Source organism: Otolemur garnettii, unplaced genomic scaffold, assembly GCF_000181295.1.
Source record: "Otolemur garnettii isolate 467f Iridium unplaced genomic scaffold, OtoGar3 scaffold00159, whole genome shotgun sequence".
Classification (NCBI taxonomy): domain Eukaryota; kingdom Metazoa; phylum Chordata; class Mammalia; order Primates; family Galagidae; genus Otolemur; species Otolemur garnettii.
This window is the reverse complement of record NW_003852554.1, coordinates 3,194,596-3,214,808: the sequence shown is the minus strand read 5'-3', so window position 1 is coordinate 3,214,808 and position 20,213 is coordinate 3,194,596. Positions and strand designations below refer to the sequence as shown.

The 20,213-nt window shown below is 36.1% G+C and overlaps 1 protein-coding gene across 2 annotated transcripts in view; it reads right to left on the bottom strand.

Annotated features, from left to right (window-relative positions):
• AGBL4 (ATP/GTP binding protein like 4) overlaps positions 1-20,213 on the bottom strand; it is a 1,282,996-nt gene that overhangs the window by 771,144 nt on the left and 491,639 nt on the right. The window lies entirely within an intron of this gene.

Below are 20,213 nucleotides of genomic sequence, written 5' to 3'. Positions count from 1 at the left end.
TTGATCCTAACAAAAATGAATACACATTCTTCTCATCAGCCCATGGAACATACTCCAAAATTGATCACATTCTAGGTCACAAGTCTAACCTCAGCAAATTTAAAAGGATAGAAATTAGTCCTTGCACCTTCTCAGATGATCATGGAATAAAAGTTGAACTCAGAGGCAGTGCCTGTGACTCAAAGGATTAAGGCACTGGCCCCATATGCCAGAGGTGGTGTGTTCAAACTGCAGAAAAACTGCAAAAAAAAAAAAAAAAGTTGAACTCAGTAACAACAGGAATCTGCATACTCATACAAAAACATGGAAGCTAAATAACTTTATGCTAAGTGATAGCTGGGTCTTAGGCAAGATTAAGATGGAAATTACCAAATTTTTGGTAATGTATTAGCAAGAAAAAAACAAGTGATCCCAATTCATTGTGGACAAGAGATTTGAATAGAAACTTCTCTGAAGAAGAGAGGCGCATGGCCTACAGACACATGAAAAAATGCTCATCATCCTTAATCATCAGAGAAATACATATCAAAACCACTTTGAAATATCATCTAACTCCATTAAGATTATCCCCACACAAATACCCAAAACTATAGACGTTGGAGTGGATATAGAGAAAAGGGAACACTTTTGCACTGGTGGTGGGAATGCAAAATAATACATCCCTTTTGGAAAGAAGTTTGGGATCTAAAAATAGATATGCCATTCGATCCTGCAATTCCTCTACTAGGTATAGGAAATCACTATCCAAAAATCACTTTATAACAATGATATTTTCACAAGAATGTTAATTGCAGCCCAATTCATAATTGCTATTCGTGGAAGAAGCCCAAGTGCCCATTGATCCACAAATGGATTAATGAATTATGGTATATGTACACCACGGTATATTATGCAGCCTTAAAAAAGATGGAGACTTTACTTTTTTAATGTTTACATGGATGGAGCTGGAACATATTCTTCTTAGCCAAGTATCTCAAGAATGGAAGAAAAAGTATCCAATGTACTCAGCTCTACTATGAAACCAATATTTAAGCACCCACACTTCCATATGAAAGCTATAACAACTACAGCCCAAGATAAAAGGGGAAAAGGAGAGAGAGTGGAAAGGGAGGGGGAAGATAAGTGGTCCGACATTAATGGGTCGGACCACACCTATGGTGCATTTTACAAGGGTATATGTCAAATCTACTAAGCATAGAATACTAATGTCTTAACATAGTAATTAAGAAAGTGAGGTGAAGGCTATGTTAACCAACTGTATTTCCAACTGTATATAAAACCAGCACATTGTACCCCATAAATGCATTAATGTACACACCTATGATTTAATAAAAAAAAAGAAGGAAATTAACCCATTTACATATATAGTAAAAGTTAATAACAAGTCATTGAAGTTGTACTTAAGTTAAGGATTCTGAGATGAGATCATCTTGTATTATCTAGTGGGCTATGTATCCAACAATTGTCCTTATAAGAAACATAAATGGAGAAGAAGATGTGAAGATAAAGGCAGAAACTGAAGTCATGCAGCCACAAAGCCAAAGAAGCTAAGGAATGCCTGGAGACACCAGAAGTTGGAAGAGATATGGTTAAAATGATACCCATTGATAAACCCTTGTCTGAGTCCTCAGATAGAATTAGTCTATCCTTTGTATTCTCTTAGCATTTAGTTTGTAATTACTTCTAACATTTGTCACTTAACTATAGTTTGTTTTCCTTTGTCAGTCTTTGCCTATAAAAGTAAAGTAGATCTTTTATGTTTATATGGATGGAGTTGGAAAATATCCTTCTTAGTAAAGTATCTCAAGAATGGTGAAAGAAAAGGTATCCAATGTACTCAATACTATTATGAAACCAACATATAAACAACTACACATTCATACAAATAAAACACAAATATGGTCTAACAAGACAGAGGGGAGAGGAAGGAGAGGGGAGGGGAGAGAGAGGGCATTTGGTAGGATCTCACCTAATGTACACAATGCAAAGGTACACTTCAAAATAACTAAGAGTAAATTGTAAATTTTTTACCACAAAAAAGTAAGAGTAGTGATGGTTATGTTAAACAGTTTGATTTAAGTATTCCACATTGCATATTAAATCATCACATTGTACCCCATAAATGTAAATGGTTATGCTGTAATAAAAAATTAAATTTAAAAAAATACGAAAAGCTATAACATAAAAAAGTAAAGTAGAAATAGTCAAAATTATAATTACATTTATTCCCCAATAACTAACACAGTGTTTGACACAGACTAGAAGTCAAGCTAGCTGAATAAATGAACAAAGGAGTGACTTTATTTCATAATTTGGTTGTACTTCTCTGAACTTCTATGTTTCAAGCATCATATCCTACAGTCAATTGAAGGGAGTGACTTGTAGCAAAGCAAATTAACAGAAATGGACGCAAAAAGTAATTTTACTCTAACAGCATTAATGATGAGAGAATGCCTTCTTTACCTTTCTATCATGACAGAAGGAAAAAGAGAAATTAACTGCAGAGTTGCTTTAACAACAGAAAACTCATCTCACCTCTGGCTATGACCCAAGCATGCTGCCTTGGACTCAGCCCAGAGACCAGCACTCTCATGGCATTCTGAGTAACTCTTCAACAGAGGTTGGCACTCTCTCCAGTAGCCTGACATACAACATGATAAAAACCTCAGCTACTTTTATTCACTTTGTTAGAGGGATAAAAATAAAAAATATGTATCAACCATTCCTTTCCTCTTGGCAGCAAGATTGCCTGGAAAGTTTTCCAAACACCCACATTTAGAGGACATTAGAAAGTAATGAATTTGTTTCCTTAAAGTGACTCCTAGAAGAGCAGGCATACAGGAGTGACTTTAGCAAAGCACTAAGGGAAAATCACACCATCTGGCAATATACCTTCATCCTTCCATTCACCAGGATGTTTCTTGTCTGTTTGTTGTAGTTAACCCCAATTAGTTTCTCCTCCACTCAGGAGCCTTCACTGACCACTATTATTAATTAAGTTCTGGACACTTTAACTACACATATTAGCCTCAATGTATATCCAGTGGGCCTATCACTGTAAGTGGCACATAGTAGCCTCAATACATTGGCCTCAATGAATATTTATTTGTTGAATAAATGAATGAATGAATGGTCACATAGGCTTTATATTAGGAATACAGAAAGGAGAAAGGGAGAATATTATTAAGTTGACTTGAAACTCAAGGAATTTATCCATAATCTTTCAGTATATCAACACTTACTTTTTCAGGTATCATTTTTTCTTTTGTAATGAAGATAACTCACACCTAGTAAAGTACAAAAATCTTAAGTGTGTACTTTGTTACATTTTTACACATCTGCTTCTTAAGAAAAATATAAGCATCTCATAATTATTTGAATACCATTAACACCCTTCCACCTTTCCCACTATCACTATTCAACCACTATTCAACCACTATTCTGCCACTATTCAACTTATATAACTTCTACCTATGTTATAATACCCATTAAGACATTATTACCATTATTACTTTAAAACAGTCAATATCTTTTTCTTCATTTATTTATTGATATTCATTTATTTATCAATGGTCATTCCTTCCTGCAGTCCTGACAATTTTTGAGAACTTATGACAGATTTTTTTCTCAATGATCAAAGAGCTAGCACATTTCAAGCAAAATAAATACAAAGAATACCATATTTAGAGACTTCATAGTCAAACTACTAAAACCCACCTTGGATCATTTGTCTTTGGCCTGAAGCATTTTCTGTGGTACAGGTTTGTAAACAGTGAATTTTCTCAGTTTGTTTGCTTTCATTTTTGAAGGAGATTTTCATTATACACAGAATTCTAGGGTTTTATTTTTCTTCTCAGAACTTTAAATATGTTAATCTATTATCTTCTGACTTCCATCATTTCTATTGAAAGGTCATGATCTATTACACTTTGGGGGATTATTGGTCTTTTATCTGTGGTTATGTTTAAGGTTTTCTCTACCTTCTTTTTCAATTCTTCAAGGGGATATTTGAATAGGATATCTAAATCTTAGAAGGGAGACATTTGGAGGAATGATTAGCATATGGATAAAAAATGAAAGGCATGGGAGTGGATGAAATTATCCAGGGATAGTATGAAAAAAAGAGAAGGGAAGGAAAAAAAGAAAGGAAAGGAAAGGGAATTACTTGGAAAGTAATAAAAGGGGGTGAAGCCCATAACTGACACTAAGTAAGAATAATGAGAAAAAAAAAGAAGAGCTTAAAGATTATGTGTTATCTTAGAAAGAAGAGACTAGAGTCACAAAGGAAGAGGTCAACAGTGTCAGATGAGGCAGGATTCAGTTAGGTAAGCTATAAGGAGGCCTCATTACATTAGGAAAAATACACATTACTGGAAAAATCAACTGCTGTAGGACATTTTTATATAGTTTCCTACAGCTTTTGTAATAAGTTATCACAAATTTAGTAGCTTTAAAGAACACAAACGTAATATCTTACAGTTTTGGAGGTAAGAGTTTCTAAAATAAAACAGCCAGAAGCATGATGTTACTTCTGGAGCTCTAGAGGCAAATCTGTTTCTTCAAATCAGCTTATAGAGGCTACCCATATTTCTTGGCTTACAGCCCCTTCTTCTGTCTTTAAGGCCCACAGCATTAGCTTATAGCAAATCAGCTTATAGAGGCTACCCATACTTCTTGGCTTATAGCCCCTTCTGTCTTTAAGGCCAGTAGCATCATATCTATTTTTCTTAGAGACAGAGTCTCACTTCATCTCCCTCAGTAGCGTGCCTCCAGCTCTTGGGCTTATGTGATTCTCTTACCTCAGCCTCCCAAGTAGCTGGGACTATAGGCTCCCACCACAGGACTTGGCTATTTTTTGTTGCAGTTTGGCTGGAGCTGGGTTTGAACCCACCACCTTTGGTATATGGGGCCAGCGCCCTACTTACTGAGCTACAGGTGCCACCCAGCATCATATCTTTATCTCTTTCTCTCTCCTCCCTCCCCCTCTGCTTCCATTATCATGTCTCTTCAGACTTTAACCCTTCAGTCTCCCTCATACAAGGGTGATTGCACTTATAGTACAACCATTTGGATAATTAGAGCATAATTTTCTCACATCAAAATCCTAAACTTAATTGCATCTGCATAGTCACCTTTTCTATGCAAGTTAACATACTCACAGGTGAAGGGAATAGTATATGGACATCTTACTATTTGGGGGTCTCGTACTCTGTCCACCACAATCACAGCCCATAAGCCTTATCTGCATCTCAGTTCTACTATTTGTGAGTAAATTATACTGATCAAACTAGACTGTTGGAATAATTCATTGAAGTTAAATTGAACCCTGGTTTAGGGTGGACAGTTTTCTTAGCTCATTTTTGCTGTCTTGCCATTTCATAGACTGAATAACGTAATAAATAAATATCAATTTATTTCTCATGATTTTTGGAAAATGGAAAATACAAGATTAAGATACCAGCAGGGTTGGTGTCTGAAGAGGGTGGCTTTCTGCTTTCAACATGGTGCATTGTTGCTGCATCCTCAGAGGAGAGGAACTCAGTGTCCTCATATGGTAGAAGTGATGGAAGGCAAAAAAGTACTTCCCTCAACCTCGAGCCCTTTCAAGGGGAGCTAATCCTATTCATGAAGGCAGAGGCCTGGGTGACCTGATCACCTTCCAAAGGCCATACCACTTAATACTGTTGCACTGGTGTTTAAGTTTCACCATGACTTTGGAGGGAACAGCATATTCAAATCATAGCAAATTTCATTAATAAATAGTGGTTAAAACTTAATTTTTGTGCCTCTGTCAGGGGGTGTTATCAGAGGAAGGAGTTGTGAACTAGGAAACCTAGGCCATCTCCCAGCAAAGGAGGTAGAGAATGTGTAAGGGCAGGGTTCCCTACAACTAAGGAAAAGGAGACATTTCTGTTTTGAAAAAGGGGCCAAATATTCCCTAGCAATAAGCCCAAGTCTCTCAGCGAACTGTCCTGTGAGGAAGGAAATTAACAATAACAAACCTAAGGTGAAAGGAACCAGAGAAAGAAATAAATTCATGTGTAATCACCTGGGAACCTGCAGTCCCCTGATCCCCAGAGGCCATGCCTTTCATGATGAACTTAAGAATTGCTGGGCAGAAAATGATTAAAAATAAAAAAGGCAATATTCTCTTTCTGTTCATGATTTTGGTTTCCATTTCAAGTTTCAATCTCACTTGAACAGCTATAGTCCTCTATTACGAAAACTGAAATTGGTTAATATAAGTATTGGTGGAAGAGAAGGGGGCTCTGAGAATGGAGAAATGGAATCTAGTTAAAACTGTGCCACTAACTTAACTGGGTAATTTTTAGCAAATTTCTTTTCTTTTCTGGCCTTTAGCTACCCCATGTATAAAATCAAGAATTTCACTAAGCTAACAGGGATCTTGATTATTTTTATTCTTGTCCACTCTGTCTTTCCCTGAGGGATGTCATTTATTTTCATGATTTTAATATCACTTTTGCATTAGTACTCCCAAATTATGCTGTCCTTCCATTGGTAATGGAGTTGAAGCTTCAGCTATCCACTAGCCATTTCTACTTGGTCATTCTGCTGCTACCTCACACTCAACATGACAAAAACAAATGTTATTCTAACATTTAAATCCATTCTTAAATTCATCTTGCCTATCTAATTATACTTCCAACTATTCACCAATATTTTTCAGTTCATGGCTAGTGGATGACCATTCAACCTTCCCAAGCAACCAACTCCACCTCAATATTCCAAGGATTTTTATTTGCTTATGTTATCTTTGCCTGGCCACGTTAGTGTAGAGATCTCAGCTTCCAAACATAATCATATTAAAAATTATGATAAACAGGCATTTAGTGAAATTTCTATTATTATTATTAAATGAAGCAACACATTGGTTTAATAAAAAGGGCAGCAGAACAGTAATAAGATAAGTTGGGTCCTAAATCTGAATTAGATATTGATCTATTAGGTAACCTGGACCAGCTTTATAACCTCTCCCAACTAAAAAAGGGCACAGGTAAACATTTGGGCTGTTCTCAGGCTATTTCCTTTGTCTATCAAAATTCTGTTTCAAGCACAGCCCCATTAAAACCAGCTATACAAAACCATCTTGAGCTTCCTTCCCATCCACCATGGAAATACACTGGCTTTTGGAATATGATCATTCTCTCCCTTCACACTCTGCATCTTTATAATAATCACTGAGTTGTCTTCTACCACATTTACTTTAGAACATACACGTATGTATCTCTGTCACAGGTCAGAGACTATAACTGCATCTGCAATGCTTTTCTTAGTGCTTGTCAACAAAGAGGCAACTAAACATGTATGTAGAATGAATATATGATGCCGTGGAGAAATAGAATGAAAAGAAAGGTGGGGAAATTACACATCCATGTTTTATACTCATTGTGACATTTCTTATTTGGAAACAGGAATGTAGCTACATAACTTCCTTTTAAATTCTTTTGAGACAAAAAAAAAAATCCCATTATATAAAAGCATTTAAATGAAATTTAGAATTTCATTTGTCTTTTTAGACTGCAAGTCTAATAATGCTATTTAGCATTTCTATAGTATTTAACATTTCTAAAGCACTATTCAGCACTAATTAGTTAATCCTAATGCTCTGTAAGGCAGGCCAATATTATGATCCTCTCTGAAAAGTTAAGGAAATGAAAATTCAAAGGTATTTTGGCTTCTCTTTTTAGGATGTGAGATACTGCTGAATGTTACTACAAATATAAAGTAGTGTTTTAGAACAGAAATTAGCGAAGTTTCAAAACAAAGCAAGGAAATTGAATGGTTTTCTTTTCATCATAGACTAACATACAAAAGGCAACAAGGTACCTGAGTATAAGGTACCTCGGCTACTCCTTTCAGGCCCAAAAAGATCGGCTTAGAAAGAAGATTGGGGTTTAGAAAAAGAAAGTGATTAAAAAATTCAGGCATACTAGATATGAGATTTAGAGAAACAAAACAGTTTCATAACCTATGAAATTAGTAGGTTAAGTCAGATGACACATAATTGGCTTGATCAGGATTGATAGGTTGGTGGGTTAAGTTAGATGACATATAATTGGCTTGATTAGGATTGACTCAGGGACTAAGAAAGTGTGGGGATATTGAGCTTGTAGGACAAGATATCAGTGACTGCAGCTGAGAGGCTTTGGATAAAGGTTGATATGCTTATATCCCAAAGGTTGCACCCTTAAGACTATCGCGTCATTTAGTAAAAAGAGAGCAGACTGGCAGGGTCCCAGTCATTGTTTATCCCTGGGCCCTTCTACACAACAGTCTTCTCACAACTCTCATTGTGTATTATGCAGATAGAATGGTGATGATATTTAAAATGATAGGTAATGTTTTTCTCTCATAGAGCTTAATCTGATGTAAAGGATAGGAGGAAAGATTATCCTTTCCCTGAGCATAATAGAAACCAAATGGAGACCAAGTAACAGAAATCAAAATCAGAAACCAATAATTAGGTCAAAGAATTTCTTTTGGATAAGAGGTAATAAGTCTTTGACACCTAAATATACCTAACTTCATTCATTTATTATTTAGTTCACTCTTTACTTCAGCAAATTTTTGAGTTCTTCCTAATAGAGAAATGAGATAAATATGATACCATTTCTATACCCCAAACACTCACAGTCTAGTTCAAGGTTTCTCAAAGTATGATCTGAGAGGTCAACTGCATCAAGTATACATATGTAAGATACTTATTTTTTAAAAATGCAGGTTCCTAGTCTTACTGAAAGTCTACTAAATAGAAGTAAACATTTCTTTTTCTTTTTTTTTCTTTTTGAGACAGAGTTTCACTTTGTGCTGTGGCATCATAGCTCACAGCAACTTTAAACTCTTGGGCTCAAGATATCCTCAGCCTCCCAAGTAGCTGGGACCACAGGCACCAACTATAATGCCCAGCTATTTTTTAGAAACAGGGTCTTACTCTTGGTTCAGCTGGTCTTGAACTCTTGAGCTCAAGCAATCCACCTGTCTTGACCTCCCAGAGTGCTAGGATTACAGAAGTGAGCTACCATGCTCCGCCTAGTAAACATTTCTGATGGGCTATGGTTTGAATGTCACCCCCAAAACTCATGTTGAAATTTAATTGACATTGTGATGGTATTAACAGATGGGACCATTAAGAAGTGATTAGGCCACAAGGGTTCTATTTTTATAAATGAATTAATGCTGGAATGGGTTAGTTATCATGACAGTGAATTTGTTACAAAAGTGAGTCTGGCCCCCTCTTACTCTCCACTTTCAGTTATGGGATGACACAGCACAAAGGCCCTCATCAGATGCTAGTGCCATGATCTTGGATTCCCCAACCTCCAGAACCATGAGCCAAATAAAATTCCATTCATCACAAATTACCCAGTTTGTAGTAGCATGTTATAACAGCATAAAATTAACTAAGACAGCCCCAGAAATCATTTTAAACCAAGTATCCATGGCAATTCCTGTGTACATTAAAGTTTGAAAAATATTAGTAATAGAAAAGGTAATTACTTACTCTGACTGAAAGAAAGTATATATATAAAAGAGACCAAGCTTTGGAATTAATCAAACCTGCTTTCAGATTGAGCACTTCCTAGCTACATAATCTCTCTGAGACCTAATTTATTACTTATAAAGAAGAAAACACAATATTTAGTCTCAGGAGTGTGGTATAAATTAAATGAGATAATATATGTAGTGTCTAGCACATAATAGGCAAAGGAAGAAAAGGAGAGAAAGAGAAAAGGAGCAAAGGTTAATTGGTCAGTTGGTTGCTTTTCTTCCTTCCTGACCTCTGGACACATTTGAATGCCCTTTTGAAAATGTCCACTTATTTAGCATGAATGCAAGTCTTACAGGTAAGAATTCTTTAGTATGGGATAGTAACATATCTGAGGTTACACTGTTGATCAAAAACTGGACAAATCCCTTTTAAAATATAACTTATCAAAATGGATTAAAAAGCAATAAGACACCCGAATAAACTAATAACTATTGAAGACAACAGGTAAGACATTAAAAATTTTCCACTAAATAAAACACCAGGCCAGATTACTTTATAGGTGTATTCTAACCAATTTTCAACCAAAAACTTCTCCAGAGAACAGAAAAAGGTAGAATATTCCCTGAATTCATTATTCTATAAAGGGTGTGTAATTCTGATGTCAAATACCATGAAAGGACAGTAAAAGAAAAGAAAATTATCGATCCATTGCAATCATTCATATTGGTGCCAATTATTTTAAAGAAAACACTAATATAGGATATTCTCACTGTTGAGTAATACACCATTTGTGAAAAAAATAAACTATAGTAAAACCCAATGATACAAGTAAATACTAGTAATATACTGTCAAATGTAAAAAGCAAGTTTCAGAAGAGTGCCTAGTTATGAAGCCTCAAAACAATGAAAATTAAACAATAGACCATAGAACCTCTGTAAGTTGACCACCCAAGGAACTGTAATAAACTGATCAACTTACTAAGATGGTCAACATAAGGAACTAAGCCTACTGTATTAAAATGTATATGTGGTACATATATGATCTATGAACATTAGGTTAACTTAAAGAGGTGGTCCAATGTAGGGAGGAGGTCAACTATGGAGGTTCTATTGTAGTGATTAGACATATATATGTATTCAGTAGAATGATTTTTAAAATGTAAAATTCAAAATAGTTATTATCCCCAGGAACAAGAATCAAAAAGCAATGCATTTTATTATTATTTTTATTATTTTTATTTTATTATTTTCATCATAATTAATGTTATTTTCCTTGGATTTAATGATGGATTCTTGAGTAGTTTTATATTCTTAAAAATAACAAGTAACCAAACGGACATACATGTATTAATAATAATAGTTTATAGGCTCAGCGCCTATAGCTCAACCGGCTAAGGCGCCAGCCACCTACACCTAAGGTGGCGGGTTCGAATCCCCAGCCCGGACCCGCCAAACAACAATGATGGCTGCAACCAAAAAATAGCCGGGCGTTGTGGCGGGCGCCTGTGGTCCCAGCTACTTGGGAGGCGGAGGCAGGAGACTCACTTGAGCCCAGGAGTTGGAGGTTGCTGTGAGCTGTAATGCCCTGGCACTCTACCCAGGGGGACAGCTTGAGGCTCTGTCTCAAAAAAAAAAAAAAAAAATAGTTTATATGAAACAAGGATTAAGATTTATCTAATTCAAGACATCTAAAGTCCTTATAAAAACATTACAGATTAAACTTTTCAAGGCCAGCAACACTATGGGAATGATGAGAAATGGTACCCAGGCCAAACCTTCTAGTTCAATTTCAGCCCTGGCCAACTCAATCCAACTGGAAAAATATTACTACTTAAATGTGTTAAATGTGTTGGATATCTATTTATGAAAGCCTAACATAAAATCTGGCCCAGAGAACTTGGTCAAGGTTGGATTAAAATAGGTTTCCCAGACTGAATAGGAGTAGATGCAGCATCGAACAATGGACCATGTATCAGAGTGCAGCAAAATAAGCAAGTTAAGAGGTCTCAGTTTAATTCTGTCTAGCCACTATTATCTATTCATTGTGTAGTCATGGGTAGTAATGGTAGTTACAACCATCCCCAAGATTTTGTACTGGCTCTTAAGAGTTTTGAACATACTTCCATACACATTGTTTCTACTCCATACTAACAACCCTGTGTAGTGAATATGGAAGCAGGTATGGCAAGTACTATTACTCAAGTATATAGATAAGAAAACTGAGGCACAAAGAAGTGGAGGAGGAGAGGTAAAACCAGAACTCAAATCCAGTTCCTTCTAATTCCAGGCCTAGTCCTTTTTCTACTGTACCAAGCTACCTCCTACATACTTCTTTCCTTAAATTAAAATTTTGGAAGGTGCTTTGATAATTTATAACCCTAAAAATTTTCATACCCTTTGATTGAGGACACTGCAATAAATCATACTCAAAAATTTAGTATGAAATGTGACTAAAAAATATTACTATCATAATTATTCCTTTTAGTTATACTTAGTAGAGTTGCTGAAATGGGACAATCTGTGTATAATTATGAAAGATTGTTATCATCTAGCCAACTGGCAGACACTAAGAACTACACAGAATGCCCCAGTTAATCCAACTGTCAATATTCCCACTTTATAAATGAAGAAACAGGTGTAGAGAGTTTTGAATTACCATGTGATGGAAATCACATGACCTGGGATTAATTAAACCTGTGGAGTCGATATGAAACCTATATTTTTCAATATTATATTGAGTAGAACCATTATGGCCCTATGTGATTCTCCTTGAGAAATTAGGCTCATTGCTTCTCTACTAACTCTTTGGCAATACAGCAAGCCTGTCAGTCAGAGAAAGTGTTTAAAAACTCTTATTTCTACCTGTATATGTAGGAATAAAGAAGGATTCAGAAGATGATATTGAAGTATGGCAAAAGAGTATCACAAGAATGGAAGAAAAAGTATCCAATGTACACACCCTGATTATGAAACTAATTTATACCTTTTATATGAAAGCTATAACCTAATAACAGCCTAAGAATACGGGGAGGGGGAGAGAGGGGAGGGGGTAATCTGTGGAGGGAGGGGGATTGGAGGGGTCACTTCTGTGGTTTATCTTACAAGGGTACAAGTGAATCTTTCTAAGAGTAGAATATGAACATTTTAACACAATAACTAAGAAAATGACATGAAGGCTATGTTAACCAGTTTGATGGAAGTGTTTCGGATTGTGTGTGAAAACACCACACTGTACCCCAGAAGTGCATTAATGTACATAGTTACCATTCAATAAAAAAGAAAAAAAAAGAAGTATGGCAAAAGAAAATCCATAACACAGGCATATGTTATTGCTGAGGCTGGTTTTTATGTCCAACTAATAATCATTTCCAGTTTAGGACTGGGAAGGGCTTAGAACTTTTGTCCAAAAAAAACCTAGCTCCACCAATTTTTCATTTTTCTGTGTTATATTTGGTAAGTCATTTGATCTATAAATATAGATAACCACTGATTTTCAGATATAAGTATTTTCAACTTCCTGATTGACATATATACTTCATTGTCTAGCAGACATCTCAGACTTAGTATGTTCAAAACAGAATTTTTGATATTGTACTCTCAAAATCTGCTTCTCTCTCAGCCATCCCCATTTTAGTACATCACGTTTGCTCAGGAAAGAAGCCTAAGTATTCTCCCACTACCTCTGTGTGTTCCTTCTTTCCTAAATGGCATGTGTTAGTGTAGGGTCTTCCGAGAAACAGAACGAATAAGAGATAATATATAGAAAGAGTATATATATATAATTATTGCTAGGAATTTGCTCATATGTTTATGGTGACTAACAAGTCTCAGGATCTGTAAGTTCAAGACCTAGGGGGTTCAATGGTTTATTTATACTCTGAGTCTAAAGACCTGAGAATCCAGAAAGCCTACAATATAAGTTCTAGTCTGAGTCTGAATCCCAAGGCAAGAGACCAATGTCCCAGCTCAAAAGTAGTCAGGCAGAAAGAGTAAGTTCTCCATATTCAGCCTTTTGCTCTATTCAGGCATCTAGAATGGAATGAAGGCTTTCTGTAATCTGCTTTACTCAGTTCAGTCTGGTGATTCAAATGTTAATCTCATCCAGGAATACTCTCACAGACATACCCAGAATTATGTTTAACCAAATATCTGGGCACCTTGGGCCCAGTTATGTTGACACAAAGCACAAAGATTATTTTTCCCTCATAGTCTATTTACTTTGTGCTCTTTGCTTGCAATAATAATCCCTTAGATGTCTCTAAAATCAAGTATTTCTTGACATTTTATATTTCTTATTTTAAATGTTTCATCCCTTATTGTGTCCTTCCATAATCACCCAGTCTAAAGTAGGGCTTCAGTCTCTATACTTTTTGATATTTTTTTATTGTCTCTTTCCAGTAGACTATAATGTTTATCAAAAGAAAATCAATGCTTGCTTTATTTAAATGTATTTATCCAGTGCTTAGAATGGTTCCTAGCATATAGTAGGTGCTCAATAAATGTTTACAGAATGAAGGAATCTGTAAAACGACAATGACAGTATCTACCTCACTGCCCACAGGGGTGTCTAACCATGACCTGCAACTGGCTATGAGTGCTTATCTAAGAGTTCTCTTAGGCCACACATTTAATATACAATAACTAATGAAATAACAAAAGCTTATAAACCAAAAAAGATCCATGCATAATTTTTGTGATACCCATTACCACAGATAAACATTCATAGCCAGCATAGGTCATGGTTGTACACCCCTGGTAGAAATTCAATGACATGTAGAAAACTTGGTATGAAATAGATGTTCAGAAGATATGGCCCTCAATCTTGAGATCATAATACACTTGAAGGCAAGGTTAATATTCACTCACTAGCTTTTTCTACTGAGTCCAAGCAGAAGTTGAGCAAGTATTTGCTTTTCAGTGCCATGGATCTTTACGGGTAAAATGGGAATTTATAGATCCTACCATATAAGACTTCAGTAACTAAATGAGATGGCACATAAAGCATTTATACATATTAGGTTCCCTTCTTCCCTTAGTTGTCATAATAACCAAATTATAGTTGATAGAAAATGTGCTTTATAAACTGAAAGAAGCTATTTTACTGTGTATTTGATATTCTCAAGCAGAGATCTGTAGACAGACAGATGAAGTCAGATTCATTAGATTCTGGCTGTCAAATAAAATATGTTTTAAAATATAAATTTGGGGCACTTCAGAATCAAACAGTGTTCTCCCTGCCAGTAAGCAGCACAAGGCTCTACCCAAAGCCATTAACACCACACAATCCATGCTTGGCAAAGTTAGCCCTCATATTGGCAGTCAGGATTTTCAATTAACAGATGGGAATCTGGCTCTTGGAGCATGCTGGGGCAGGACATAGAATGCTCTGGGTAAAACACTTTTGTGCTCAGTAATCCACTGGTCATCATGTCCTCATTTGCTGCACCTGCTCATTTAGGTGGCCTGCAGCTCTTCGAACTGGAGGGAAAGTGAATCCTCCAGGGCAGCATCCATGCTTTTAGCACTTTCTCAACAACGTAGGCTTTCATTTAGCTAGAAGCTGGATTATTCATTAGGCTTTTTCTTATAACTGCATGTGGATTTCAATGATGAGAAATTGTGAATAGTTTGTGCCTTCTCTGAATTACAAAACCTGATTATCAGCAAAGGCACACTTTGTGAGCTTCTGTTTATACTACAAAGTGCCAATCTCCACTGGGTCCTATTTCAACAATTATTTAACATTTATTGAGCACTAATAATGCACTGGGATCACACTCTCTCTCTCTAATCTTGTCATTAATGATCCATCAGGCTCCTGTGGGTGATGGAAAAGAAGAGTAACAAGTTAATTATCAGTGTGGTGTTCAATCTGAATCAGTTAAATTGCCCAAATTATTGAAGTTTAGTTCCTGAAGTAAAAGGGTGACAAAAGGGTGACCAAGCATCCATAATAAAAAAACCCAGGCATCTGATTGTCTTTAACAAGCCAAGAGAAATAAGGAAGATCTGAAAAAGGAAACATAAAATAAACTGCTCTGGCAGTTAAAAAGGAAGTCAAGGATATGTAAAACAGGAAATAATCAGATAGTCCTCAAAAAAGTCTGGAATATATAACTTCTAACACTTTGTTAATTCTATTCCATTTACATGGAACACTTTTTATGCCACATCTGCATGTTAAAAATTTATTTATTAAGATCAAGTTTAAATACCCACTCCTCCATGTAACTTGAGGTAACGTTGGTATCTTGCTGGATATATTTTTCCCTTGTCTTCAAAAATCTACTCGGTCTTGAAATTCTGTTGATTCTATCTTTTAAACAGCTTTCATTCCTTGTTACTTTAAGAGTATAGGCTGTTTTAGTCATCCCTACCTCTTCGTCCCCATGTCCTTTCAAAAGCAAATGGGGACCCAAAATCTTGGCTCAGTTAGGGTCTGAAGAGCCTGTCCAGGCAGGATAATAGGGAGGCCGGTCCATAGTTGTGAACTTGAGTCAAAGAACAATTATCTAAGGGCAAGGCAGCAGCAGGAATCAATGCCAATGCTCAAATCCAAAAGGAAGTATCTGTGCTGGTGGTCAGATAAATATGTTCAGAATGGAGTTCTGAAGAGGGAGAGGGAGCAATTATTGAGGTGTCAGTCTAGGGGCATAGGGGTTACGTGCTCTGGGCCAGCCTGAACACCTCTGGCATCCGTCATAGTGTCCAGTACATATTTGGTACTCAGTATGTGTTCTGTGAATGAATAGCATACCACAAAATTTGTCAGCCCCTAATGTTAGGAATTTACTAGAAAAGAAAAATTCAAGTCCAGAGGATTATGCATCTTACTAACTTGAAAAAAATTAGCAAATCACTGTAGTGTGATTTTTTCTCCTTGAATTTAAATCTTGTGTTTAGAATTGGTAATGGTCAAGAGATAACCCTTCTGAAAGGCTTAAGGCAGGAATGCAGTTACTGTTGGCCTTTATCTGACTAATCAAAAGATAAAGACAAACTGGCAACCAAAGGCAAGCTCCCAAGTTAATGTTAACATACTTTCAATGTTATTTGTTCAGCAAACTACAAAACATTACATTTTTGTACCCAGAAAATTAAAAGAAAGAGTGCACTTTACAAAATTTAAAAGTTCTCAGTTACTTTATAACTCCACTGAGAAGTTTTCATAGTGTGCCCAATAAAATTAGGTGATGTTTTTCATTGACAGTGGGTAGTGGGAAAATGTTCTTAAGGCTCAGCACATGTACCTCTAGGATTTGAGCTAAAATTCCACAGTTTAATTCTGGGCTCTGAGGCAGAAAACTTTTGTGATAAGCACTCACTTTTGAGATGCATTCATGACTTTAACTTTCTGCCTCGAATCAGGAATACTAGGTAACCGAGAGATGAAACACATGAGACAGAGCTGGGAGCCCACCACGATCATTTGGTGCTGGTTTCACATTTGGTCTTAGGGAAGCTTAGAGGGCTTCCAGGGAACTTTCTTAGGGTTCGCTAGGCTTCATTCCTATTGTCTCTTTTACATACTGAGCTTCTCTGTAACATCATTACTATAGGAAGAGTTCTCTAGGAAAACAATAACAACAAAAACACCTTGGAAATCAATTCTTTTTAAAACTACAGAGCAAAAGGCATTACTACTGACACAAATCTGGCATGATTACATGGTCGCATATCCTTACTTCCTCACTTACAGTGGAATTTCAGGTAGTAATCAAAGAGAAGTTTTCTCATTTACAATATAGTGACAATGCTAGGCTAGATATTGACCAAGACCATTTTATCTTTCTGTGAAAGACTACATTTCTTACATTCCAGTTAGTTTTTTTCCTGAGTGACCAAATACTGGCCAAAGTAATGCATGGAAATACAACATACACCACCAGGCTTGGATGATAGCTCTCATGTGCATCCATCCATGTCCTTGTTTTCCCCTTCAACCATATTCAAAGGCCATGGGTTGAGGACAGAAGCATTCAGAAATGAAAGGGTCCTAGATCCTTGAGTTATCCTTGAAATACAGCACCTCTTTCTGACTCTAGAGCTTTCTGACTCCAGTCTCTCTGTGATGTTCATGAGCAATAAACTTTCGTGTTAAACCACTGGAATTTGAGGCTAGCATTATTTATGCTTACTACCTACCTACAAAGTCTCTTTGAAGATTAAATAAAATGTATGCAAAAGCAGCATAATGAATGCCATGTAGAGGCATTCAACAAATCTTTGCTGAAACTTTATTAGAAAACTTAGAACTGATTCTGTCACAGAACACATTAGAGGCAGAATTAGGACTAGAAACCAGACTAATAAGCCTCCAACTATTGTAGTCTGCATTCTTTGACCTTGAACAAGCCCAGTCTCCTCCCTGGGCTGCTATAGCTCCATCTGTTATAGGAATGTGTTCATACATTAAGTCAATAAATATTTATTGAATGTCACCTTGTGCCAGGAGCTCCTTCTAGGCTTTGAGTATACAATTAGATCAAGACAAGCAAAGTCCTGCCTTCATGAAGTTCATATTCAAGTGAAGGAAAACAAGCTATGAAGATAAGAGCCCCATATATTCAAGAAAGTATCATAGTAATATTCACTATATAAAAAACTAAAATAGGGTAATATAATAAAACAGAGTGACTGGGTAGCTACTTTAGATTAAGTGGTTATGAAAGACTTCACTGAGAAGGTAACACTTAAGCTGAGACCTAAATAATAAGGTGGAGCTTTGTCTGCAGGGGAAGAGCTTTTTAGATAGGGGTACAGAGGGGCCTATAGCAGTAAAGATTTTAACTAGCCCAACCTTACTGATAGGCCTGAAGAACTTTCTCATTGAGGCACAAACTTGTACTCAGTGGCTTTAAAGATGAAAAGAAATTTAATTTGCTATTCTTTACTTCCTTTATATATTTTCCTCCAGTAAGGCTGAGCTTTGGAGTTTCAGATCTGAGTTCAACACACAGATCTAATATTTATTGACTCAATTAACCAACTTTCAAAGTTTACTTGATTTCATTAAGGCTCAATTTCAACCATAATATGGGGATGATATACATATACCATATAGGATTCTTGTGCGAATTAAATGTGATAATGCACGTGGCACGCCTGCAACGGTGCCTGGCATCTAACAATGCACAAAAACAAAGACAGAAGAGACTTCCCAAAGATTATAAAGAATGCAGCTGAACAGAAATCAAACTTAAATATTCTGACTCTCTATTTCTCCCAGTCAGAAAAACCACTTAGAAAACAGCATCATCTATAAATTTTCTTCTGGCTTGGTCTTGAAATCTTTTGTACTTTTCTAGGATAATGTCTCAGTGAGAAACTGTGGAGAGCACTGACATCTGTATCATTCATGTTACTTGGCCTATGCTAGTATGTGATCTTGCACATAATTTAGTTAGCCTTTACATTGGTGTCTAATCTTTGGTGTCTTCAGTTTCATCGCCACATTTAGTTTGGAAATCTTTCCTTAGCAAGCATAGATCAGAGAGCATGGGCCTATTGATCTCAACCAATTTATCTCAACTCTTCGTTAGTTCTCTTTTCTTGCTGTCTTGGCTCCCCGTTTGATCCATACAACATTATGCTAATAAATGAGGCAGTGAGATGCATGCCATATGAGAAAGCACAATAGAATGTGGCAAAGCTGGAACTAAAATTCTGGTCTCTTTACTCCATGCTATTTCTAGATTTAAAGTATTTTTGAGTGAACTAACTAGATGCATTCTTTATATCTTTTTCATTTATTTTGATTTCCATTTAGGAAATCCTATTTAAGGAGCTGGGAACTGAATGTTGGAGCTAGCAGTCTCCTCTGCCTTGATTCACCAGATATCCAGCTCAAATCTGAGCTTATCAAATGGAGATGATTTATCCTTTTCTCCCATATATAATTAATGCAGTTTTCATTTTGTGACCATTCCTAGCTAGGATTAGTGACTTTGTACAGGGACACGTACATATTCTACAACAACAGTAACAACAGTAAAAAAGGAGAAGAGAACCAGACCAGTTCCACCTTGCCTGACCTAGATCTCAGACATCTCTGCATTTTCACAATCTAAAAGTGTAGGTTTTTTAAAAAATAAAAAATAAAATTAAAATGTAGATTTTTGGGGACCCTCTAACCAGAATAATTCCCCATGCTAATCATATTTCACATGCTATCCATACTTGTTTCCTTAACTACTCAGTCTCCAGTGTTAAAAAGTTGAAACTCTTTCCTAAGAAAGCCAAATCCTATCAAGATAAATGAAAATAAAGATTTATTCTATTTCATCTAAAAAAAAATTCTAATATCTCATTTACCTTATTTATATTTTAAATGAACTTTCAAAAAAATGACTTTCTCAGGCCCTTATTCCCAGAATCAGAGAATGAAACCTCCACTTAAACTTCCTTCATTTTCATATCTCCATCAAAAACTTAAGGTCATTGAGGTAGTCTGAAAAATATGTCCCCAGTGATATCTAAGTCCTCACTTCTGGAATCTGTAAATGTTATCAAGTCTGGTAAAAACTTTGCAGATGTGATTAAGGATCTTGAGGATGGGAAATTATCCTGGATTATCTGGGTGGGCCCTAAATGCAATCACAATCCTTATAAGAAGAAGATAGAGGGAGATTTGAAAGACAAAAGAGGATAAAATACACACTCATATAAAAAGACACTTTAAAAATAGAGACAGAGATTGGAG